The sequence below is a fragment of the Paralichthys olivaceus genome, chromosome 8, assembly GCF_024713975.1.
Source record: "Paralichthys olivaceus isolate ysfri-2021 chromosome 8, ASM2471397v2, whole genome shotgun sequence".
In the NCBI taxonomy this organism is placed as follows: Eukaryota; Metazoa; Chordata; class Actinopteri; order Pleuronectiformes; family Paralichthyidae; genus Paralichthys; species Paralichthys olivaceus.
Window position 1 is genome coordinate 14795637 of NC_091100.1, and position 23136 is coordinate 14818772.

At 43.7% G+C, this 23136-nt stretch overlaps 1 protein-coding gene across 2 annotated transcripts in view; it reads right to left on the reverse strand.

The window, feature by feature from the left end:
- tnrc6c2 (trinucleotide repeat containing adaptor 6C2) overlaps positions 1–23136 on the reverse strand; it is a 117095-nt gene that overhangs the window by 85008 nt on the left and 8951 nt on the right. For both annotated transcript variants that reach the window (XM_069530278.1, XM_069530280.1), the window contains exons 2-3: positions 2942–3029; positions 2677–2801 (exon numbers count right to left, since the gene is read on the reverse strand). The gene's annotated coding sequence lies outside the window, so the exon portion shown is untranslated. The remainder of the gene's footprint in view (positions 1–2676; positions 2802–2941; positions 3030–23136) is intronic.

The window sequence follows — 23136 nt, forward strand, 5'->3', positions numbered from 1 at the left end:
ATCAATGACACGTCTCCCGGCCAAATGACTTTAATTTAATCAGCTTTTCTGTGGTGACTGGCACTGTCCAGTTGCCTGAACCTGGCACAGAGTGAAGGAAAAGCACCCGGCAACCAGACTCCTGGCAACTCGATGAATGCAGAATAGTATTTACCAACTTCTGACCTACACACTGTTGAGCATCTGGTGATCAGATCAACAAAGATGTGAACAGTTGAACTTCTACGGAGCTTTGGTGTATGATTTCCAGCGACAGACTCCAGGGTACATTTTGTGACTTTTGCTCCTGGATTTCAGTTATTGGTGTCTGCTTCCTCTTTTCTCAACTACAAAATAAAAGAAATACTATTTCAGCATTTATTTGAATCTGACTCAAATCGCTGTTGTCGAAACTAAACCACAGACAAACACATCCAAGAAATAGCCTGCCACTTCTCAGCATGGCATTGCACAACCCAGCATGGCAGGTCCTGGCACAGAGCACCATACCACCTGGCCGATGCCAACTGTGATGTATGGCAATGACTCTTGTAGGGTCGCTCTGCACAGTGGCATGGGAGGGTTCCACCGGTCTCATGGACAAAAGGCATTTAACTTAACCACTCCTCTTCAGAGTCTCTATTCTGCCCTGTGCAGGAAGAGGGTGGACGCTAACAAATGCTGTGAGTACACGTTCAAACACACTCACACATACAAACACACACACACACACACACACACACACACACACACACACACACACACACACACACACACACACACACAGGTGCATGTGTGCTTGTGGTGACAGATGGGGGATGAAGTTGTCAGACCCTCGCTCGGCGGTGCTGTAGGCCCTTGTCGGCTGGCTGCTGCTCGTTAACGTGTTAATTAGCCTACCAGCACCTCCTGTTCAGTAATTACACTCAGCCTGGGCCAGGACACTCATCAGGGGCCACTGAATGCAAGATGGCAGGGCAGGCGGGGTTAGCAGGGGCACATGCGGCTGAAAATGTCTCATGGGTGTGCCAACTTGACAACTTAATAAAATACATTACTAAACAAGATGCAATAAAACTTACTTTACCAGTATGTTTGCAATACAATATTATGGCATATCTGTAAATGTATTTGAATGGTCATGTGTTTGTGACAACGGGCAGAAATTTGAAAAAATAGCAAAACATGTATGTAAACATATACAACTTTCAACTAATTATTACAACATGGGAAAACATTTGGTAGATATTGTGAATAAGACATTTAAATAGTAACCAGAAAAGAGCATTGCTTTAAAAGATAAAAGCCTTAAGTTGTTAATGACTAGGCCTGTTTACCTTGAAAGAGGCAGAATGATAGATAAATAAATAACTGGAGCGATGGGGGGGAGGGGGAGGGATGAAGATAATGTATGTAAGAGTCTGAGTAATGTGTAGGAGGTAAATGAAATGAAAATGCAGAGCGAAAAGAAAAAAGCAGAATGGATAAAAGATGTTTTTAAGCACCTTGAGTGGAGGTCAGATAAGTGCTATGAGAGGTGGAGTGGTGATGAAGGGGTGTCTCCATCTTTGCCGTTATCTCTCCCCCCCTCACCTCCCCCCACACCTCCCCGCAGGAAGCAGCCAGCTCATTTGCCCGCGAGTGTCTTGACGGAGCCGATTAAGAGCAGTTTGTTTTATAGATGTGGGCTAATTGAGTTGGCTAGATTGCCGTCACTCGTTCTTGCTCTCTCCGTATTGAAGATTACATATTTCCTTTTCATATCTTGGCGCTGCAGCCGCCCGACCCATCCATCTCCATTCCTCCTCTCTCCCATTCCCCCTCTGCCGCCATGTAAACTGAGAAGAGGCTTTGGTCCTACGTCTAATTAGCGCTCCTCTCCATCACTCTCCCTGTGCCTCGCTCACCACTATATCCTTGCCCCAGAGACCTCGCCTCGCCTCTCCTCTCTCCGTCTCTGACCCCTCCTTCTCATTATCTCCCCCTCTTCCTCTTCATCTTCCTCTTTGCGCCAATCTATCCCTCATCCTCTCCATCTCTCTGTCATTATTCACCAACCCCCTGCCTCTGTCCCCCCCACACACACGCACGCACGCACGCACGCACGCACGCACGCACGCACGCACACACACACACACACACACACACACACACACACACACACACACACACACTCCCTCCATTGCTCTCCCCTTCTCAACGAGTTAATTAGGCTCATCTCTGGCACCCTCTTGCCAAAGCCTGTGCCCACAGGGCCAGCCGCAGCACTGTGCTGATGATGGGGGGGGGGGGGGGGTCTATTTTTAGAAGACAACAGAAAGAGGAGAATCAGAGAGCGAGAGACAGCTGAAGGTCATTTGGTACTTTCACTCTTAGCATATCTATAGCAGAATGTATGAAAGAGAACAACAAAAAGACAAAAGAGAGAAAGAGAGACAGAGAGAGACATGGAGAGTGAGGCAAAAATCCTTACAAGTGGATTCTATGATCCAAGAAAAATACTCAAGAAGAAAAACTCTCGATAATTCTTAACCAGTTTACTTCGAATCACTTAACTGGGAAAGAGTGCTGCTCCATATATCTCAGTGGTGGATGCCACATGTTGAAGAAATGGACCATTATGTGTCATCTTAAACGCAACTGTCTAATGAGCCAAGTCCTGTGAGAGCTCAGTGTACACATCACACTATAACTCACCAGACAATACAGCGCTGACACCACGGCTCATTCCCAGGTAAGACATCCATACTCAAAACGCACATCCTGTGACGTCCTTTGTTAAATTGCCTCAGCAACCCAGCGGGGCTCCATTGTTGTATTTACTGTGAGGACAACAGAAGCATTTCAGAGGTTTTAAAAGGTGCAGTTCACTGGGAAAATACACCCAAAGACCTTCTGTATACCACCACTTTCTGTACTGCACATTCATGCTCTCAGTGTTGCAGGGTCATAAGAGTCTTACCTCATATATGCTGTAGACCTCGGAGACTGGAGGTTCAGAAGGTCTTGCTCTTATAAGAAGGGAAATACAATCCCCTCACCTTGTAGCTCTGTGGGCAGATGAAAACGAGGAATTACATTTTTTGGGATAATAAGAGAACAGACATATTGTGCGTTCATGTGGTGTCGGAATAATGGGAAAATTAGTTCCAATAGGGAGAATTCACCTGAACGCCTCCTCAAGTCGGAAACAGCCACTTGGAAAGTTGGTACACAACTTGATAACATCGATAACAATTAGTTGCAAATAGTGGCTTTTAATTTGAACTTGTCAAAAGTTTCACCTTTGTCACTTGCAAACTTTACATTTATTTCAAACACAAGACTTTTTATGGTGATTAACAAACATTAATTTGAAATCATTTACATGCCTCTCACACCTGATACTTTTTTCTTTGCTCTTCATTAATATGCAAATGACTTCAAAGCACATGAACACACAAAGTCAGAGCGACGTCACAATGGGAAAATTGGACTTTCAGAGGAGCATGTGAATGCACACAAAATTTCACACTGTGTGTAACAGTAGGAGCTGTAATGTGGAACAGTTGTACAACATTTTTCAGGTAATGCTATTTTTGAGTATTAATAGCAACTGCTTGTGCAATAGAGCACAGTGTATTCTGCTTTCAGATTTGTTTACTGTGATGCCGGTGAATTAGGGTGAAATCAGACTGAAGACCTGCAGTAATATCTAGAATAATTGCATGTACGTTCTAACGTATTTCATTTCGATTCTGCAGTAATTTGGATTTTCACAGGTCATATCATGCAGTAACTGGAGGCACATACCTGAGGAAAACTAGGTATGAGGCACACCAGGAGATACAAATGCTCTCGACTTTGCCTCACACTGTCAATCAATGATGATACGTCTCCATATGCACTTTACTAATACACCAGAGGCCCCACTGTATCTTAACAAACAGGACCACGAGGCGCACACACCTAATGACAAATACAGACACCAGGAGCAGCAGAGACGGTGTGAGTCAAAGCATCGGGAGTTCATTTAGCCCTCTGCCTCTAATAAACAAAGCAATCACTGACAGTCAGAGACACAATTATCAGGTAGTTACGCAAAATAACAGATTCTCCCCCTCCACCTATCACGCTTGTTTCACACGGGTACCCCCACAGATCACACCAACCCCCATCAACCCCTTGTCTCCTGTGTAACTGTTAACCTGCCACCCCCGCCGCACTCCCTGAACAGATACGCGCTCAGATGTACTTACACAACATGCAAGCACGGAAAAAAAAAATAAACGCACACAGATTTATGCAAAAGGTTATTCATGCGAGCGTGCACTCACTCACACAGATTCCCCTCCTCCCTCCCAGAGCTCGTCTTAATTAGCAGCCAAGTCGTCTCATGGCAACACACTCGTCAATCTCCCTCTATGTAGCCGTGTAGTAATTAACAGATTTAAACAGGAGTGTGTAGCAGAGTGACACAGGCCACAGAGTCTAGTCCCTGAACCGCCCACCTATCGTAAAAATCCACTAGCTCCCTTATTGGACTTTTCTCAACAGTCATTATCCCGAGCACCAGAGGGAGAAGGAGGGATTACGCTAAATATGTGAATGAGAGCAATGACGCATGCATCATGCTCAAAGGAAGAGAAGGGAAAGTTGCAGGGAGAGCTGCAGGTTGGACTAAAACTGTCCAAAACTCTTGGGTGGAGCTTGCAGGAAGCAGAACATGATGTGGAAATCTTGCTGTGGAATCCGCATGTTCTTGTTTACAGCTCATCAACACCGTCGAGCCTCATCACCAACAGCTCAGGAACCTCATAGTGTTTCCAAGTCCAATCTTTGGCAACTTCTCACTTTTCATCCTGAGTTCCTGACATATTTGTATTCTATTTTTTCCAGTTTTTCAATTGTCATGTGCTAGAAGCATCACACCCAAGTGCTTACACTGAATTTTCCAGACATGTTCCTGCTGGATTCTCACATGGGCTCCCTCTGACATTTTTCTGGACACCAGACACCAGTAAGAAAGTTTGCGGAAAATGCCCACAGCTACTAACTATGAAATTTCCATTCCCAAATACAGCCCCTCTGGACATTTTCAGGAAAATATCTGGAATATGAATTAATATCAAGAACATGTCTGAAAGCAGTTTATGTTAACAGATCAGATGTTAAAGTAAAAGAGTCTGGGGTAAATCTCTGACTCAAAAAGAGTCAACATCCACAGGATATGGATTTCTGCACAAATGCAATCTTATTTCCATAAAATGAAATGTAACACAATCTGTCTGCATGACAATTTTTGGTCCATAGACAGTTCTGCCTCCAGCAATTTCAGACCCAGCAATTTCTTTGTGTTTTTGTAGAAAATGAATGAATCCCTTTTGGTTGCCGCACATCTACCTAATGAAGTGGAAACGTAAACTTTGCTTGTCCCACTCACCAGCCCAATTTGATCATATAATGCTTTCAATCAGTCCCAGTAGAGATGGACTTAGCAGCATTTGGAGGATAAATGATGTCCAATTAAAGCGAGATGGGAAAGTAGATTCCCCACAATTCTCTGTTTTAGTCAATGAGGCATCATGGGAGGTCTTTGGTTGGTGCAGGAGTGTAGCTGCTGGCTCTTGCAAGCTGCCCTGAGGGTTTCTCCCTCTCCTACTGCTCAATTACAGCCTGGAATGATAAAGCACCTCATAGTAGCAAGGCTACAGAGCTGCAGGCTCCATGTCGGACCCTCATCAATATTTCAGCTCCTTTCCTTTATGCTGTATTTACCCTTATCTGTGCAATGATGGGCCACATCACACCCCCAGCCTCACTTCCCTCAGGCACTGGGTCATGTTTGGAAACGGACTGTTACACCTGAATGAGAGCCAAAGCAAAACGGAACAGATGGGGTCTCACTGAAGTGTGTACATCAATGTGTTTTATGTGTTTAGGGGGAGGATTGGCTACACTGTCTCAAACTGAGCCATCTACGAGGGGCCCCTCAGGCTGTCGTCTTACGATTCCATCAGCCCACTTGTTTCAGAACTCAGCTTTTTCTTTTTCTTGTGCCTCTGTCCAGTTAAAAGGATAAATTAAGTTTTTCACTACTATTATTTTTCTGAAGAAATAACACTGTTGTTATGATGTTGGTGGGTGAGATGTGGAAAGGTCAGAACTTTGGTAATAGAAGGTCAGAAGGGGACACATGCTGATGATTAGCAAACTATTAACCATTGACCTACTGCATGAGGTGTGGTCGTACATGTACACGTTCTGTGTACAATGAAGGATTATTATTATTTTCAATATATAATATAATATATATGCTCACTTTCCATTGCACATGCAACTGGTGTAGCAAATAATCTGACTGTTGGTCTAATCATAATAATCATATAATCTGTCAGTGATCATCAGACTACCCCTGTGATTCACAGCACTTTGGTGAGAATGTTATCAAAGCTGACAGATATGATGTTGACCATCATCTCCAATATCAGCTGTAACTTCATCTACATATTTGGACACTGGATGTGTTTAATATTAAGGACATTTGAATAATTCTCCAGTTCTTGGTTCACTAATCTTTGAATAAACAGGTGAACAGCTCTTTGTGCAGCAGCGGTGGTGAAGCATCAAGATTCTGTGGACTGAGTCCTGAAGTTGGTCTAAACTTGCTGTGGCTAAATTACTGCAGGTCACTTTAACGATTTCAGAAAGAAAACTGCAACTAGCATCACCACAGACCAAACAATAGCCTTTTTTGAACAAAACGCCCACTGCACTAGGGACTCAAAATGGCCGACATGTCTGCAGTTTCATATTAGAGCTAAGATTTGGTTTACATTCAAGCTCGAAGTGACAAGGTTACACTTCAGGAAGGATCATTGGATTTAGTTAAAGTTAGCCGAACATCATGCCTTGGATTTTGTCATGGTTTCTGGGCCTTTGTCGTCACAGTTCTACATTTACAACTACACAGTTAAGGTTAGAGAATCATTATTAAAGAAAAATAATGCTGACTGTTGGTAGGAAACTGATTATGACTTCAATATATTTGAGGATAATTTAAGGTGAGAAGAGCTGTAGAGCAACAGATAAAGAAGCCAAAACAGAAAAATAAGGGATGATGAAGTTGAGCCGGAGGGCAGCAGTGAGGGTAAATATAGGAGCTTTAATAAAAGACGAGCTGAAAGGATGTTGAAAGGCTAGTTTTCCCAAAGCGATCCAATATTATCAGAACGACCCCCACCCTGCACAAACACAATCTCTGTACCCCCCTTCTCTCCTTCGATCCCCCTGGCTCCTGGTGCCCGTTTTGCACAGCAGGTAGCTAATTCTGCTTTTATCCCCAAGTAATATTGGCCTTATCGCTCGCGCCACTGCATCCATGCCGAGACTCAATGAGCTGCAGGGCGGGGTGGTGGTGGAGGGGGGATCAAGGCGCGGCAGGTGCCAGTGGAATGTCTGCTTAGTAGAACTGATTGCATTTTGTGGCCACAGAGCTGTTGCTCTATTACACGCACACACACACACACGCACAAACACATGCACACACAAAGAGAGAGAGCGATAGAATGAGGAACAAACTCCCCTAGGTCCTGCTCGCTCTGCACCCCTCTCACCCCTCAGACCGCTGGTATGCCACTGATATTGCCTTGATGTTACATCATTCAAAAGTCCCACACATGCACAGAGTACACACACACACACTACTCTATTACAAATGAGATTCTGGTCTCCACCCTGGCGCCCCCTCCCTCTCCAAAACCAACCTCCTCACCCTCTCACAGAGTCAGTGTGCAGTCTGGTTATGTGTACTACTGCTATACCACAACATGCATCACCAGGGTAGTGTCTCAAGTTGTCACTTCCCCTTAAAAAACACACACATGCACATACACCGACAAGCCGACACTCAATGCTGGGGGATAGTATTGAAAGCTAAATGCCATTAATAGGTTGGTCCTGCACACACAATGAATTCAAATTGCCTACTGCTCAGCACATTGAGCTTAACTCACTGCACTTGAGCATTCCCTATCAAACTGGGGGCATTTCCCCTGATGCCTATCTGTGCTGTGTTAATGAAGATGTATGGTGCAGGTACCGTGATGACATTTTCATGAGCGGCAGACAGCCTCCATCTGTCCTGAGGCATCGCTTCACGCAACGGCTGTCTGCTCCGTGATTTGGCAAGTCCGTAGTTTCGGACAGAACAAGACGCAGGTAGCGAGAGAGTTGGGGAATGAGCTCTCTGTGCTGTCAAATAGAAAACTGTGGTTATTGTTTTCTGGCATTGAAGCACTATGGCTTGGATTGATTGCATAGACTTGGAAACGTATTTTAGTATTTGCTGCTGAAGTCTGAAGTGATTGTAAACATGCCAAATATTTTGCCACTTAACTGGACATAAAACCAAAAATGCCTCATAATCCCTTTTTGCACAGGATGAGCACAACCACAGCTCACAGTTAAAGCACTTGGTTGGATTTGTGATTTCATATTGACAGGACAGTAAGCGTGAAATGACGAGAGAGAATGTGAGAGGACCCACAGCAAAGGGCTGGGTCGGAAACGAATCACAGCTACAAGCTGCTAGCAGGCACCACAGTTGGTCGAATATCTACGATGGACAAACACTTGATAAACAAGGGGAAATGAGGCATTTAGCCTCTTTTCTAATGGGCAAAAACTTACTAATACCCACTAGAATCTGTCTTTTGTCGTCAATGGAAAGGATGCTATTGGCATTCACTCCCAGGTCAAATAACTATACAGCAAAGTAAGAGAGTTTCTTTTCGGTTTCCGGTGAATTAATGACGTCGAACATGACACACAAGAGTAAAAACTGTAACGCAAACTTCTCCACTGGCAATGGTAAATGAGTCAATCGCCTTGTTCAATAATTTTTACCCTTTAATTTTGGTATAAAAGCAGTATTAGGTGACGACAGATACATTTGTGGGGTGAATCCCAACCAGGGCCATGAATGACTACATGGTCATCATGTTATAGACCATGGCCACTAGGTTTGTTGTATTACACTTTGATGATTCTTTAAAAGATGCCCAGAAGTGTGATTTCAGGCTTTTAAGAGTTTCACCTTTACTTCCAATTCGTCACATTTACTTTTCCTCTTTCCCATCCTCTTTTTTTGTTTCTCCCCCTTTTCACCATTCTACCCCATCCTTTACTTCTTCCCTTCTGCCAGTGTGTAGGTGTCTCTCTCTCTAGGTGGCTGTAGCTGGGGGGGCTGTGGGGCTCTGGCTGGCTGATGGATGCAGCTGAGTGCGTTACCATGGTGCTACCTGGTGGGGAATGCTCTGTAATGGGAGGCCAAAGCCAGCAACCTGCCGGGGGGGGGCGGAGAGGGAGAGAGGAGGGTGGTGCCGGCAATGTGTGTTTGTGTGTGAAGGAAGGGGGGTTGCCTCATTTCACAAATACATTCACATACTTGCTCAAACAAAACCTTGCAGGCATGCATGCATCTAAGCAAGTACACACACACACATGCACACATATGCACACACACTTTCAATTCTGTAGAATTAAATCTCGCCACTCACAGAGACGGTGCAGTTGAATTATTTATGGCTGCCCGTCTCCAGGCCAGGCCGTAATAAAGTTACGGCCGAGACTAATTTGCAGTTTGATGAGGTGGGCTTTTAGCGATGGATCCTGGGCCAACATTAAGTACATATTGTTTTTACAGATTTGATTACCTTTTTATTGTTATTGTTATTAATGCACTGGGTGTGTGCACAAGAATATAAGGAAGCGCACCCTGCCTCGTTTGCTCCAGACAATACAGAAACCTGACCAGGAGAGAGGTGAAACCGAATAAGCAGTGTGTGGGGAACCATTAGACATATACGGGATGTAATCTCCTCACTTTAAAAATCCAATAAAAGTGGCAGCTCAACACTTTTTATAGCAACCTGCAGGCAATCTGCTTCTAAATACATAAGCCTCAACCGTGAATCAGCTGTGAATTGGACCTGAGCCATCTGCCTGCTCTCAAACACACACACACACACACACACACACACACACACACACACACACACACACACACACACACACACACACACACACATACACACACACATACACACACACACACACATACACACCCAAACACACACACACACACCTCTATAAGGGTATATAGAAAAGTATCAGCGATGGAAGGCTGATGTCGACACTCAGAGATAGTACATTAAAGCTGGAGTGGGGAGCTTTACAGTAATGGGATGATGGTGTTGGGAATAACAGATTTTGATTTGCGATTTACCCAGGCTAAACAAAATTCAATTTTACACACTTTTCAAAGAACCCCACCTCGCCTTGCAAAGACAACACATTGTAAACCTGGTGGATAATTTGATGGAGTGTTGTTGGGCTATAAAATAGGGACTTTCACAAGCTATTAAAGGCCTAGAGCCTGTAAAAAATGTTATGGCAATTAAAATACAAGGAGAGAAGTAGGGCTATAGAACACCTTGTAGACACTTATAACGTCTCACAATGCTGAACAAGACCAAGACACAGTGCACCCACCCTCCCCAGGACACGTGATAATCCTTTGATTAATGACACCCAGCATATTTAATGCTTAATATATAGAACGGGAACTGACAAGCCAAACAATTAGGTCAATTACCTCATGACAACTATGTTGTGCTGGGTTAATTACAGGAATCCTCTATGGCGGTGCACATCCATTTGAGGGCCAATGGCACGTAATAGAGCACACATGCAAATTAGCTCACCGACAGAACTGCGAGGATGGGATGTGATCTGTTTTATGGATGAGGACCAGTGAGGTGCATGTGCTTTGGAATGTTTTTGCAGTGGAAGTTAAAGGGACAATTTCTTTCTCTCTCTCTCTTTCAGTGTAATTAATCAACATTTCATAGGTGCAGAGGTTGGTATTGAATGCAGCTCATGTTAAAATATATACTAAACTAAATATTTATGGGGTGAAAAAGAGTCTGAAAAAATTATTTCTGTGCATATGTATTTTCAGCAGAGCCCGGCCAATGTTTTTTTTTTTTTTTTTCCTGGTGGGGTTTCTATCACTGCCAACTGGAGTGAATGACGATTTAATCCATTGTCATTGCAGACAAAAGCCAGATGTTAGTTGGAGTTAGTGGGTTTTGACCACGTGAAAAAGGTCTACAGTATATTGGTGCATATCAGCAAACTGTGAAAGGCTTATACTGTCGGGGGGGCTCTAATTTTCAGTATTAGTTATAGTAGTCTCTTGTGGATAAAGCAAGTAGCTCCAGCAGGAGAGGGGGGAGATGCCCTCTTACTTATTAATCAAAACTAGGATACCTGAGCTGCTCCAAAACCATTTCATCGTCATACTCTCTCTCTCTCCCCTCATTACTTCCCCTTACCCTGCGACTCACACACACTCCTCCCTTGAGTGTTATAACACTGGGGCTCTTTCCTTTTAATGCCTGGACCCAGGCACATAAACAGAAACGGGACATACTCATCTCTACTGCGCTGCTCTGTGCATTTGGACAGGTTGGCGTGGGAGCAAAAGAGGATGGCGGAGGTCATTTCCATATTCACTTAACAGAGTGTTGCCTCTCTCCTTTCTGCACTGTGGCGCTTTAATCAAGGCAGGCGGGGCTGCCACCGCTCCTAAATGGCCCTGGAGCGCCTTTGAAACACACTGACACCGGTGTCGTCCTGAAAAGGACATGCTTTTTATCCCCTTAAATAGCTTGTAAAAGGGCCCCATTGACTACACAAGCAGTCGACACTTCCATGCCTCCTCGCTTTGGGCTCCATTGTACTACCAAGTGAATGTGTCAACGATATTGGACGAACACAGGCACCCTGTTCAACAATATCCTGTGAGCTTTTTTTTCTCTTTCAATAGGCTTGAAGCAGTAGTGCACGGTAAATATTTTTTATTGACATCCATGAGCTGTTTTTTTTTTACCACCTGGGAAGAAAATGAGGCTGCTTTGTTGCAAAATGAAAAAAAAAAGAAACGAGAAGCCTTATTACCGAGATGTGAATTTTCAAGGACATCATTTTCACTCTTTCCTTCAGAGATTGGATACACAAACGTCGACACAGAAAGTAATGGCACGCAGACATGCACATTCAAACCAGAGTACACAGCCAGACACACACAGACATAATCAGACACCAGCATGTGCACATACACTGATGCCCCCTCAACACACAGATGCTATAAGCACGGCAGCACAGCATGAAGGCTGTCATCCATCAAGAAGTATTGCCTGTCCTCGTTAGAAAGTCCTAATCCACTTGTTCCTGCAGTCTGTTCTGCTTTTGGTAGTCCTGCAAACACATTGAGCACTAAGTGAGAATTGTGTGTGTGTGTGTGTGTGTGTCTGACTTGCTATTGGGTGGATGAGGTATCATTTACTTCAAAGATGTTTTTTTGTAGTTCCACCACTTGTGAGTAGTTCCTTGAGACAACATCAACAGCAAAATCATGTGTTTTTTAGTTTGTAATGTATGTAGAACAAAATAATGGGACACAAGTTGTTGTATTCTCCTCTAATAACACGTCACATAAATATTCATACAGTACAATTATTGTTTATATATTCCCTCCCAAAATTAAAAGGAATATGTAGATATACATCTGAATAGATATAGATATCTTCAGTAGGAATAAATATATAAATGTGGCTATAATGGTTTGCTGATGATGTTGCTGATGTAACTTGCACATGACGCAGTGAAAAACAAGTTCCTTTAGGGTCCATGTGAAGTGTGTATCTGTGAAGAAGAGTGCACTCAGACACAACACAGCCCCGTATCGACTATTTGGTTTACTCTTCCTCGGCACTGAGACACTTCTCTGTGCTGCTAGATGAAGTGCAGTTGTCTCTTCATCAGATGTGATTGCTTGTGTGTGTGTGTGTGTGTGTGTGTGTGTGTGTGTGTGTGTGTGTGTGTGTGTGTGAGAGAGAGAGTGTTGATGCTCATAATAGAGCGTGTACAGCTGCTCCATTACAGTTTGTAATGCTTTACACTTCGTCATGCGGCTGAGTGTGTGTGTTGGTGTTTTCTTGTGCGCGCATGAAAGTGCCGGCTGCGTCTGATGATGATGATGTGTGTGTGTGTGTGTGTGTGTGTGTGTGTGTGTGTGTGTGTGTGTGTGTGTGTGTGTGTGTGTGTGTGTGTGTGTGTGTGTGTGCGTGTGTGTGTAATTGTGCTGGAGTAGGAACGGCCCCATCACTCCTCTCTCTCTCTCTCTCTGTAGTCTCTCAATTAGGTGGAGAGCAGGCCCACGGGGAACCATTGTTTGAACAGCAGTGGAAGACAAACAAGACTGCCACCGCATGCAGCAGCTCCCTGGGCAACACGAGACTGCTGCAGTCATTCACTCACCGGCTCCTGACCGCACACACACACTTACACAGTCCTACCTCGGACCATTTGCATATACTTACTAATGCATATAGGCACATATACAAGCGTTTGCATACATGTATGTTTACCAGCAAATTAGGATGCATGCATAGATGCTCAGGTGAGGGAGAGGAGAGTAGAAAATTCAACACACATGCACGTTCATATAAAATTCAAACACAAAACATGAAGCACACACACACAAACATGCACAGCAGATTACAGAGCAGAGCCAGTCTTCTTGGTAAATGGACCAAAACCACAGATCCAGAGGGAAAAAACAGGAGCACACATGTTTACACACAAATTGCACCCTGTGGGATAACTTAGCCCCTTTTTCTACAACGAGAGGCCACACAGTGTTAGACGATAATGTGCACATGGATATTCCCCCAGTGCCACTTTACTGCACCTTAATAACAACGGCTTTGGTGGGACCAAAAAACAAAATTGGGTCCATTTACAGGAGAGCGTGAGCGACAGAGTTGCTCATTTTGTTGTGCTCCATCCGTCTTCATTTCGCTCTCATCCCTTCATCCCTTAATCTCAGTTTTTCTCTCCTGAGACAGAGAAATAGAGGATTTTCAAGTCATAAAAGTTTTATAGGAGCTGTAAAGGGTAAGCGTGTAGAGTCGGCCCTCTGAACTCTCAAGCTTTTTATGCTCGTCCGAGAGAACACACGAGCCGCATGTAAAGAATTGCTGTGATAGATAATCTAATGGCTGCGAACCATCTTTTCAGTTTTCAGCTTTTTTTCCTCCCTATTCTCTCTCTCTCTTTATTTTATTTGAGTTTTTACTTTCTCTACTGTTTGCAAGGTCCTTGATTTTCCCACGTACTTCATAATGATTGAACCCGCCAAGTGTAGTGACTTGAGAGTGGTCTGAGGAAATGTCCGGTCACTAAAGCAAAACATCTCATTCAGTCCTTTAAGCCATCGACAGCGCTGATATGACTTAATAACACAGTCTGACGTAAGAGGCTTTCAGCGCTGCATTAAAGCGCAGGTATATTTATTGTTATGTACTGTGGGGATACACACCAGCATTTCTATTGTGGGGCGTCTATCTTTCACAAAATAAGGAAATGACTTTCAACACAGGCTCGCAAATGGGAGACGACAGTTATTCAGCCGAATGTGGCGGCAGCCGGCTCTCTCCCCCACTAACCCGTGAGGGAAGCTGTAAAATGGCAAGCGAGCCCACAACAAGAGAAATAAATGACTTTCTGGACAAAGGCAGCGGCAAAGCAGAAAGCATTTCTCCTGAGGCGAAGAGGGAGAACGAGTGAGATGGAGGAGTAGGGGGAGGAGGAGGAGAAGGTGGTTGTGGGGGGGGGGGATACATCACCTTGTGCAGTGCTCCATATCATTTGCATGGTTTATACTCTCCAAGGCCCCCACCATGCAAATGACTCATAAAGTAGAAATAGAGAGACTTTGGAGCCGGTGTCAGGAGTGAATTTATATACGATTGCCAGGCGCGCCCGGTGTCCTAAATCATTTTCAATTAGATGACATTTTCAATATCGAGCCGCTGATTTAGAGATATTAAAACTTCTTCTCCCTTATCCTCCACAGAGTTGAAAGCAAGCAAGCTTATCAGCCACCACTCCTCCTCACCCCCCCCCCTTCCTCTACTCCTTTTCATCCCGATTTCTCATCTCCCTCCACTTAAAGGTATATGTCAAAAAGATCTTTAGCAAGAGGGCTCTTCAAGAGGGGAGGTGGTGGTGGGGCGGCTGAATATGAAACAAGGGTGATTTGCAATTCGTTTTAAATTTAGCACGTCATTGTCTGGGTGGCATTATGCAGCAGTGAAACAAATAGGACATTTCTTTTCCTCAATTGTTGAGCATGTGACTTCTGTTAGAATTTGAATGGGAGGGATGTAAGTCAAAGTGTTTTCCATTTACAGGAGGTGGGGAAAAGGAATAAATCTCAGCTTTATGAGGAGATTGTACTGAATTTCCTTTGCATTATTAACTTGAAGAAATAATACCGACTTTATGTGCAATGAAAAGTTACGTCATAGTGTTTGTATGTCTCGATGAGCTGAAACTTTCAATGCATCACCCTCACAAACAGAATGTATGTCCTGTTTTTACTCGCATATCATCAAGGACACTACTTATTTTGAATCTCTTTAAATAACACACGCACACACTCATATGGCCCTCTCGACCTTTCCTGAGGCTGCCTTTCAAATATTCATTGTACCACACTTGACAACTCTGTTGCATCTGCCTGCACTTTATTGTAAAGCCTTGTCTGAAAGGCTGCTATATTTAACCAAAAAAAAAGACTCCTACTTCTTCCAACCTTTCTTCGACGCAATAAAGCTGACTTTAAATTGACAGAGTGGGGTCTGTATCAAAAGCCTCGCTCCAGGGGAACCGCTGCCGTCACCTTATCTCGCCCCCCAGCACTGCACTGAACACACACAGCAACCCCAAACCATTCCGAGGCAATAAAAATCTATATCTTAATGGACATATACTCTAAGAGAACATCCCAGAGTATCTCACCGAATGGCATCTCCGCCTCTCATCGTTACAGTCAACATCTCACACTTTGCCTAAGTTATGTCTGCGTACCCTTCTCCCTGCACCACCTCCACCCTCGCACAGACAATAAAACCGAGGCTCAGATGGACATCTCCCATATCTGCACTTCCCTCAACGCGCTGCCCTCCACCTCATCTTCCTCCTCAACATCCCACCCCCACCCATCTCTGCCTGCCACTTCTCCACCACCTCCTCCTATCTGTTGTACTCCACCTCTTCGATCTCTCGCTACGTCCTATCAGTCCCCTCCCTCCTCCCCTCGCTGCTCCCGGTGTGATTGTGTGTGGGGCAGGTCCCGTTGACAGGCCTGGGCAGGGCCGATAACGCCGGCAGCTGAACAATGGGGGGAATATTGTAAAGCCTAATGGAAAGGAGCTGGAGGTGGAGGGGGATCAGGGACATAAATCACAGCGCCTGGCACTGATGGGGCTTTTCAACAGCAATAAGAGAGGCAATACCTCTCGGAGCGCCACGCGGCAAAGGATCGGAGAGGGGGACGTATACACGCTCCTCCCCTTGTCTCAGATTGAGAGAAGACACATATGAAATGACCCGACACAGACACACTCTGTACATACACTACACCTTTTCATGCATACACAAACACTAATACATACACTCAAGCCTCCCTTGAAGACATATACACATGAACAGCCGGTGTGAAAAAGGCAATTCTTGCACGTGCACATGCACGCACGCACGCACACACACACACACACACAGACACACACACACACAGACAGACAGACACACACACACACACACACACACACACACACACACACACACAGGCATGCAATTTAAAGCACTTTCTGAAGGGCTATGTAAAAGCACTGTGTGTCAATCTGTGTGGGGATGGATGGGGGTAGGTGGGGGTGGGAGTGGGGCGGGAGTCCAGCTCCCATAAGCCACTGAGTGTGATAACCAGCGGGGATGGATGAGTCACATTTTACCTTTATGGTGTTCTGCTATTCACTGTGTAAAGATAATGGACAGAGCCACTTAGTAATCAGAGGTAGAATTAAAGAGCTTCTCTCATCTCCATTCTGACTCACTACAAAGCCTTTCTTATTCCATCACTCCTTATTCTGTCTCTTTTTTTCAACCTGCCATCATTTCCAATTATCTAGAAATAAATGAGTTGCCGCTGCCTTTAAAGAAGGTGCTGTGTGTGCAGTTTTATGCAGCCAAAACGTGAGCGAGGGCATTTTACAGCACGCAGACTGACGGAGGATTTTCTCTCTTTGTTGTTTGTTTTCCTGTCAGTGTAAAGAGAAAAACTATTATTTACACTTGTTTCACTATCTTAACATACACACAGCACTTTCACTGTTAAATTGTCAGAGGTTGGCGTTGATGAAAACCTCAGGGTGATTTGAGTTGAGATGCGGCTTCATTGATCTGAGACTGAAATGAGACCTGGCAGCAGCAGAGAAAAGATCCAGTTATATTTAAGTTTGACAGCAGAGCAATGATTGGCCCTCAGAGGTTTTGGCAAAGTGACTGGTTTAGGTGAAAAGTGTGAACACTGTCAGCCAGTTGAGTTGAAAGAGGAGAAGGATAACAAATCCCCCAAAAAACAGTAGGGCTGCAGGACAATCTATCTGAATAGACTTTGGCGAAGTATTATAGTTAACTAGGATGGCACTCAGGCTAACTCAATGCTTCTACCTGTTTGGTTGACAATGCATTTTCAAACTAAAACAATCTCCGTCCAGTATTTTGGTTCCGTATCAGTAATCTTTTTCCATAAACTGTAAAGATGGACGACATGTCTCCACTATCCAGAATTGAAGCCAAAATATCTCAGATACCAATGTCACCAACTTGCTAGAGAGGCCCCGCAAAAACACCACCAGGTAGTGATCGAGACGGTTTGGCTTCACTTTTGGGGAGCGGTCACGTCACATGGTTTTAAACCAAAAGAACTAATCAGAAAACAAAAAAAGGTGACTGAGTCATCGTTTCTGCTCATTCAGTTGTCAAAGTAGTCATCCACCAAGGCCTAGCAATCTTAAGAAAGTGGAAACTAAACCTGAATTCACCCCTAAATCCACATCCAATACAATGTTGAACAGCTTCTTCACAGGCCAAGGACCCACCCCTCAAATTTGGTGGAAATCGGTTTAGTAGTTTTTGTGTAATCCTGCAAATAAAACATAAAGACAGACACAGGTAAAATAAGAAAAGAGCAACAGGCATTGGCACACGCTGGTTATCATTGTATATTCACTATATTGACAATATATATATATATGTGTGTATTATTAATAATCAAATGAAAAGCACCTGTATGTGATAGAGGCTCTAAATTAAAGGGCACTCTTTTTATATCTGTCTGTGGACGTTGACAAAAGTGAACGAAAACAAAAAAATACAGACAGATACAAAATATATAAATAGAGATGAAGGATTCCCACGCACAGTTTCACTCTCCTCTCACCTCTTGATCTTAAAATATAAAACAAGTGTCATGGGCCGTCTTTGAGCATTCATCCCCGTAATTGGCTTCATAACAGCAGCTGCCCAGTCGGGAACTTGGCCTACAGCAGTCACTTTTGTTTAAGCAGTGAGGGAGTGAGAGACAGTGATTAGACATCCTTCATAGGTCTTAAATCTCCATTAATCATTGCCCCTCTGTTCACATCCCAGACTCTGACACAGATAAGAGCTGGGTGTAAAAGGAGGAACTGGGGAAGACAGAAAGAGGGAGAAAAAGAGCAGAGGAAGAGGAGGGAGATCACAGACTTATTAAAAATAATAAGCTGCTGCAGAACCACGTGGAGAGGCCCTGGCGAGATGGGAATTGCTGATTAAATTAAAGGCTCATTAATCAGCCCTTGACCACGACTCCCCATTTCTCTTGTTCAGCCCGCACCACCGACTTCCCCCACTTTTTTTCCCCTTTCCACTTGCTTTTCTTCCACCCTCTTGCCAAGAGAGGGGGGATCTCCCGCTGAAGTGTTAGGGTTAAGAGTCCGCAGGAGAGGGGGGATAAGAGGGGGAAAAGGACCTGGCAACCCGCTTCCGTGATTAGCCTGGAAAAATAGCAATCTGGCCTCCTGCCTCCTTGACTGCCCCCTGGTGAAAGTGAGGACAACCAGGGATGCCAGTTTGGCGACACCAAAAGTCACACAGGCAGACAAACACACACAGTGACTATTTTTTTCCAAAAAACTGTGCTGGCGGCCCGCTGCATCTCTGCTGTGATTTGGCGGCAGATCTGGCTGCAGCGTTGGTAATCTGTTTGGCTGACTTTGTGGAAGAGGAGTGAATGAGCAATGACTTTAGGCATGAGTAGGCAATACTGTGATGATGGAGTGGTTTAGAGAGCTGTACGCCTGCTTTATAATAGCTGTGATTATGCTGAGGTCATAAGAACCTACTGCATTACATCACGGCTGCCAGCGACAGGGAATCCCCGCCGTTCAACTTAATGGAGAAAAATGTGTTTTCCCCTCATTATGAAACCAATCAATCAGTCAGTCAGTCAACTAATCAATCAGTCAGTAAATCCATCAGTTGGGTCTTGTATGAAAATGATCCCTGCTCTCTTTAATTTGGAACATGCAATATGGATGTTGTGTGTCCTCTGACGCTCTTAGTGGAGAGAAAAAATGATGTCCTCATTATGACTCAATCAATTAGTCACTCAGATAATCAATCTCACAGCCAATCCATCAATAAGTACCTTTCTGTGTTAACAATATGAAATACATGTCTATGTTAACAGTAACTATCAGAATGTCACTCACTTTTATTTTTTTTAAACGTGCCATTTTGCAGTTCATTCCATAACGTCGCCAATAACAAGAAGTGAAAGAAGTATTCAGAGCTTGGTAGTAATAATAATACAACTTTATATCTACATTCTAGCTATGCAGACAGAACAATCCAACATAGAACTTTTTTTTTGTTCTATGAGGGATTGGCCTAGATTTGGCCCACGCTGTCACATTGCCACACCCTTATCCGGCCCACATACTGCGTGGAATGATGGCACTTGGGTGGTCCGCTCTTATTTTCCAGATCTGAGCCACAAGTAAGCCATAGCAATACCACTTGTCAACCAAAGGTGGCTGATATTGGTCAAGAGGTGTGATACAGCCTGGACTGGCTGTGCAATTTGCTTTGAAGGCAATAGTCTGAATTCATATCCTCTTCAGTAACTGTAAATATACTACAGTAACTCTAGCACTCTTGCTAATCATGAACTTATGTGCTGAGCAGGTACAGTGGGTTTATCAAAGTTTTTTTCTTTGTTTTATAATTATATTCATTAGGTCAGTTTAAATACATCTTATTCAATATTTCCAACTTTTTTCTTCATCTAGAAAACACAAGGACAAGAACAGTGAACCAAAACAACAAAGTTGAGAATCCAAAATCTAAAAAAACTACCTTTAAGACATTGAAAGCTGAGGGGAACTGCAATGATTTTGATTATAAAAGGTTTAAATAAAGGTTTCCCAAATTTGAATCTTTAAAGATCAGTAAATGAACATCTCCCTTGCACTAAGAGATAAATAAGAAATAAGAGACATTTTATACCAGCGACATATGTAAATCTCAGATGAATGAGTGGTAAGAACAATGGACCACTCCAAAACCACAAGTCTACCTTTACTTGCTGTACTTCGCCCTGTGAGCCCCCTGAGGATCACAAGATAAATTGAACCCAAGCCTCTGACATATCTGACAGCATCCTTTTCACTCCTCACCTCTGCCATTCCCTGCTCGCGCCGCTCGCCACAGAGTGAGTGCTTGTGTGGGGGGGTAATAGGATCCCTGGGCTACCTGACCCCCACGTAAATGAAAAGGGCCAACGCACAAAGCGAGGAGGGAGCGGCCACTTAAAAGGGAAATGGAATGAAGTGGAGGAATAGAACAGGGAAGGTGAGAGAAGAGCAAGAGGGAGGATGATGAGGTGAGCATAGAAAAAAAAACAAGAGCCCGGCCATGTGTGAAAGACATAATTGAAAATGTCAAAAGATGTAAGGAATGACAGCAATGAACTGGCTGAGCATGGCAGTGCAGTCTGTCAGTGAGCTACGGCCTCAATCCTGAATAGGTTCTCCCCCCTCCCACTCTTACATACATCCTCTCTATAGGGCACACACACACACACAGCCATATGCACACACTTAAATAATTTCTGATATCCTCTTTTACTCATTTGATTTAATCCATCTGCTTTTTGTCTCAGTGTGACTTAACCTCTCTCTGGCAGCTCTCCCAGCAGAATGTGTGAGCGTGCAGCCACGCACGTACAGCTCTGTGTGTGTGCGTGTGTGCGTGTGAGCATATGCATATAGATGGATTTGAAAAGGAAATGCAATACCAGATCAGCTCTTGACCCCAATGTCAGCTGTACTGCTGTTCCTCACTTCAGCCCTTTATTCTCTCCTTCACAAGTTATCCCCCTCTCACTTCATCTTCTCTTTCATCTCCTAAGATGAAAACGAGATCACACTGATGACGAGTTGAACACATGAATTGTAATACAGCAAATCGCCATCAGGTATATGTTTTATCTGATAACAGTGGAGTCTTTGTAGGTTTAAACGTGCTGATCACTGAAAAATGTCATTTAAGCAGAGAGGCATCATCGAACAAGAATTCAATGCAAATAATATTTGATAATACGTGAGCAAATGCTGGAGGCAAGATGAGGGATATAATCATTACTGGATCAGAATTAGGAATTTGGGTTGGTAGATTTCAATTCTGTGTAAACGTTAGACTATTTATTAATCCATGAGGAAAAACAATAGCACTCAGTAGAGTGCATACCTCTGCCAACGCCAAGTCGCCTTATGAAACCACATTTAAATTCAAATAAAAATCTGCATCTGCACCAAATTGCACACACTCATAAATAAATATCAGTCCCCTAGACATGCTTGATTATTTCATCATAAGATCCATGAATTATTTTCTGAGAAATCAAGAAAATGCTGAAAAACATCTCATCGCACATGTCAAGGTCATGTCAAAGAAAGTGAAAGAAATATTCCTGGTTCCGTGGATCCCTGATCCACAACCAAATCTCCAGTAGTTTTTGTGTAATCCTACAAACCAACACACAAATGCTGATGAAAAATAACTTCCTTGGCAGAGGTAACAAGAAAGATGCTCAGAAATTGTATACGTCCTCCGCAGCATCAGTTGAATAGTTTTTGTGTAATCATGCTGCATGATTGCAATCATTTGCAACAAACAAATAATCAGAAAATCAAACAAAGATTAAAACATGACCTCCTTTGTGGAGGTAATAAAGGGTGTGGGTTAAATGTACACTAGTTACACTACTACAAGAAGTGAGAAAAAGGCTATCCAATCAGATTTCACCTCTTCAGCATAAATTGGCAGCAAATTTACTTCTCCGAAGTATTTACAACTTCAGCTCGAGGACAGTCATGTAAAATAGTGTGACCATCTGATAGTGATATGCATTTCCTCAAGTCATTGAGTCCAAAAAAAGAAAGAGTTATCACTTCCCATTATTATCTGCACCCATTCTGTCTCCAAGGAGCTCATTTTCCTTAGAAGAAAAAAAACAACATTTTCTCAGCATCATTAATTAAGAAGAAAGAGGGGGCTGTGTGGCCGTACTGAGATGTGAGGACGCAATTTGCATAGCTTGATGACACGGGTGGAAATCACTATGATCCATACAGGCTTTCTGTGCGCTCATGAATATTCATTTATTCGGCGCGCCACCAACACAACACATCAAAAATAGATGTGCAGGGTGGAAAATGATCTTATCAGAAAATCCGTGGGTGACACACAGCATTCAGCTGCAGTCCTGCACCATGGAGAATCCGCTCAGTGATGCTAAGTTCATTGAGTTCAGAGAGTCGCTCTAAGCCGGGTTTACAGCCATTTGATAACGGAGCTCAACAGAAATGCCATGTAAGTCTCGTGAGAGAGATACCAGGACCCCCTGCCGCTAGAACATGAAACTCTGAAAGATTTACAGCTGAACAACACTTGGTAACATTCACTAAGAAGGAAAACACCACTGTGGCTATACAAGACTGTAACGGACTATATCCTGCAGCGATGTTGAAGGTGAACACGGCCGCTCATCCTTGAACAGTAATAGGAGTTTCTTTTTGCAGCCCACGGGAATCAGTTTTAGTTATACTGTAAAAAGAGAGGGAATGAGACGAATAAGGGAGGAAGGTAGAAGACGGCATG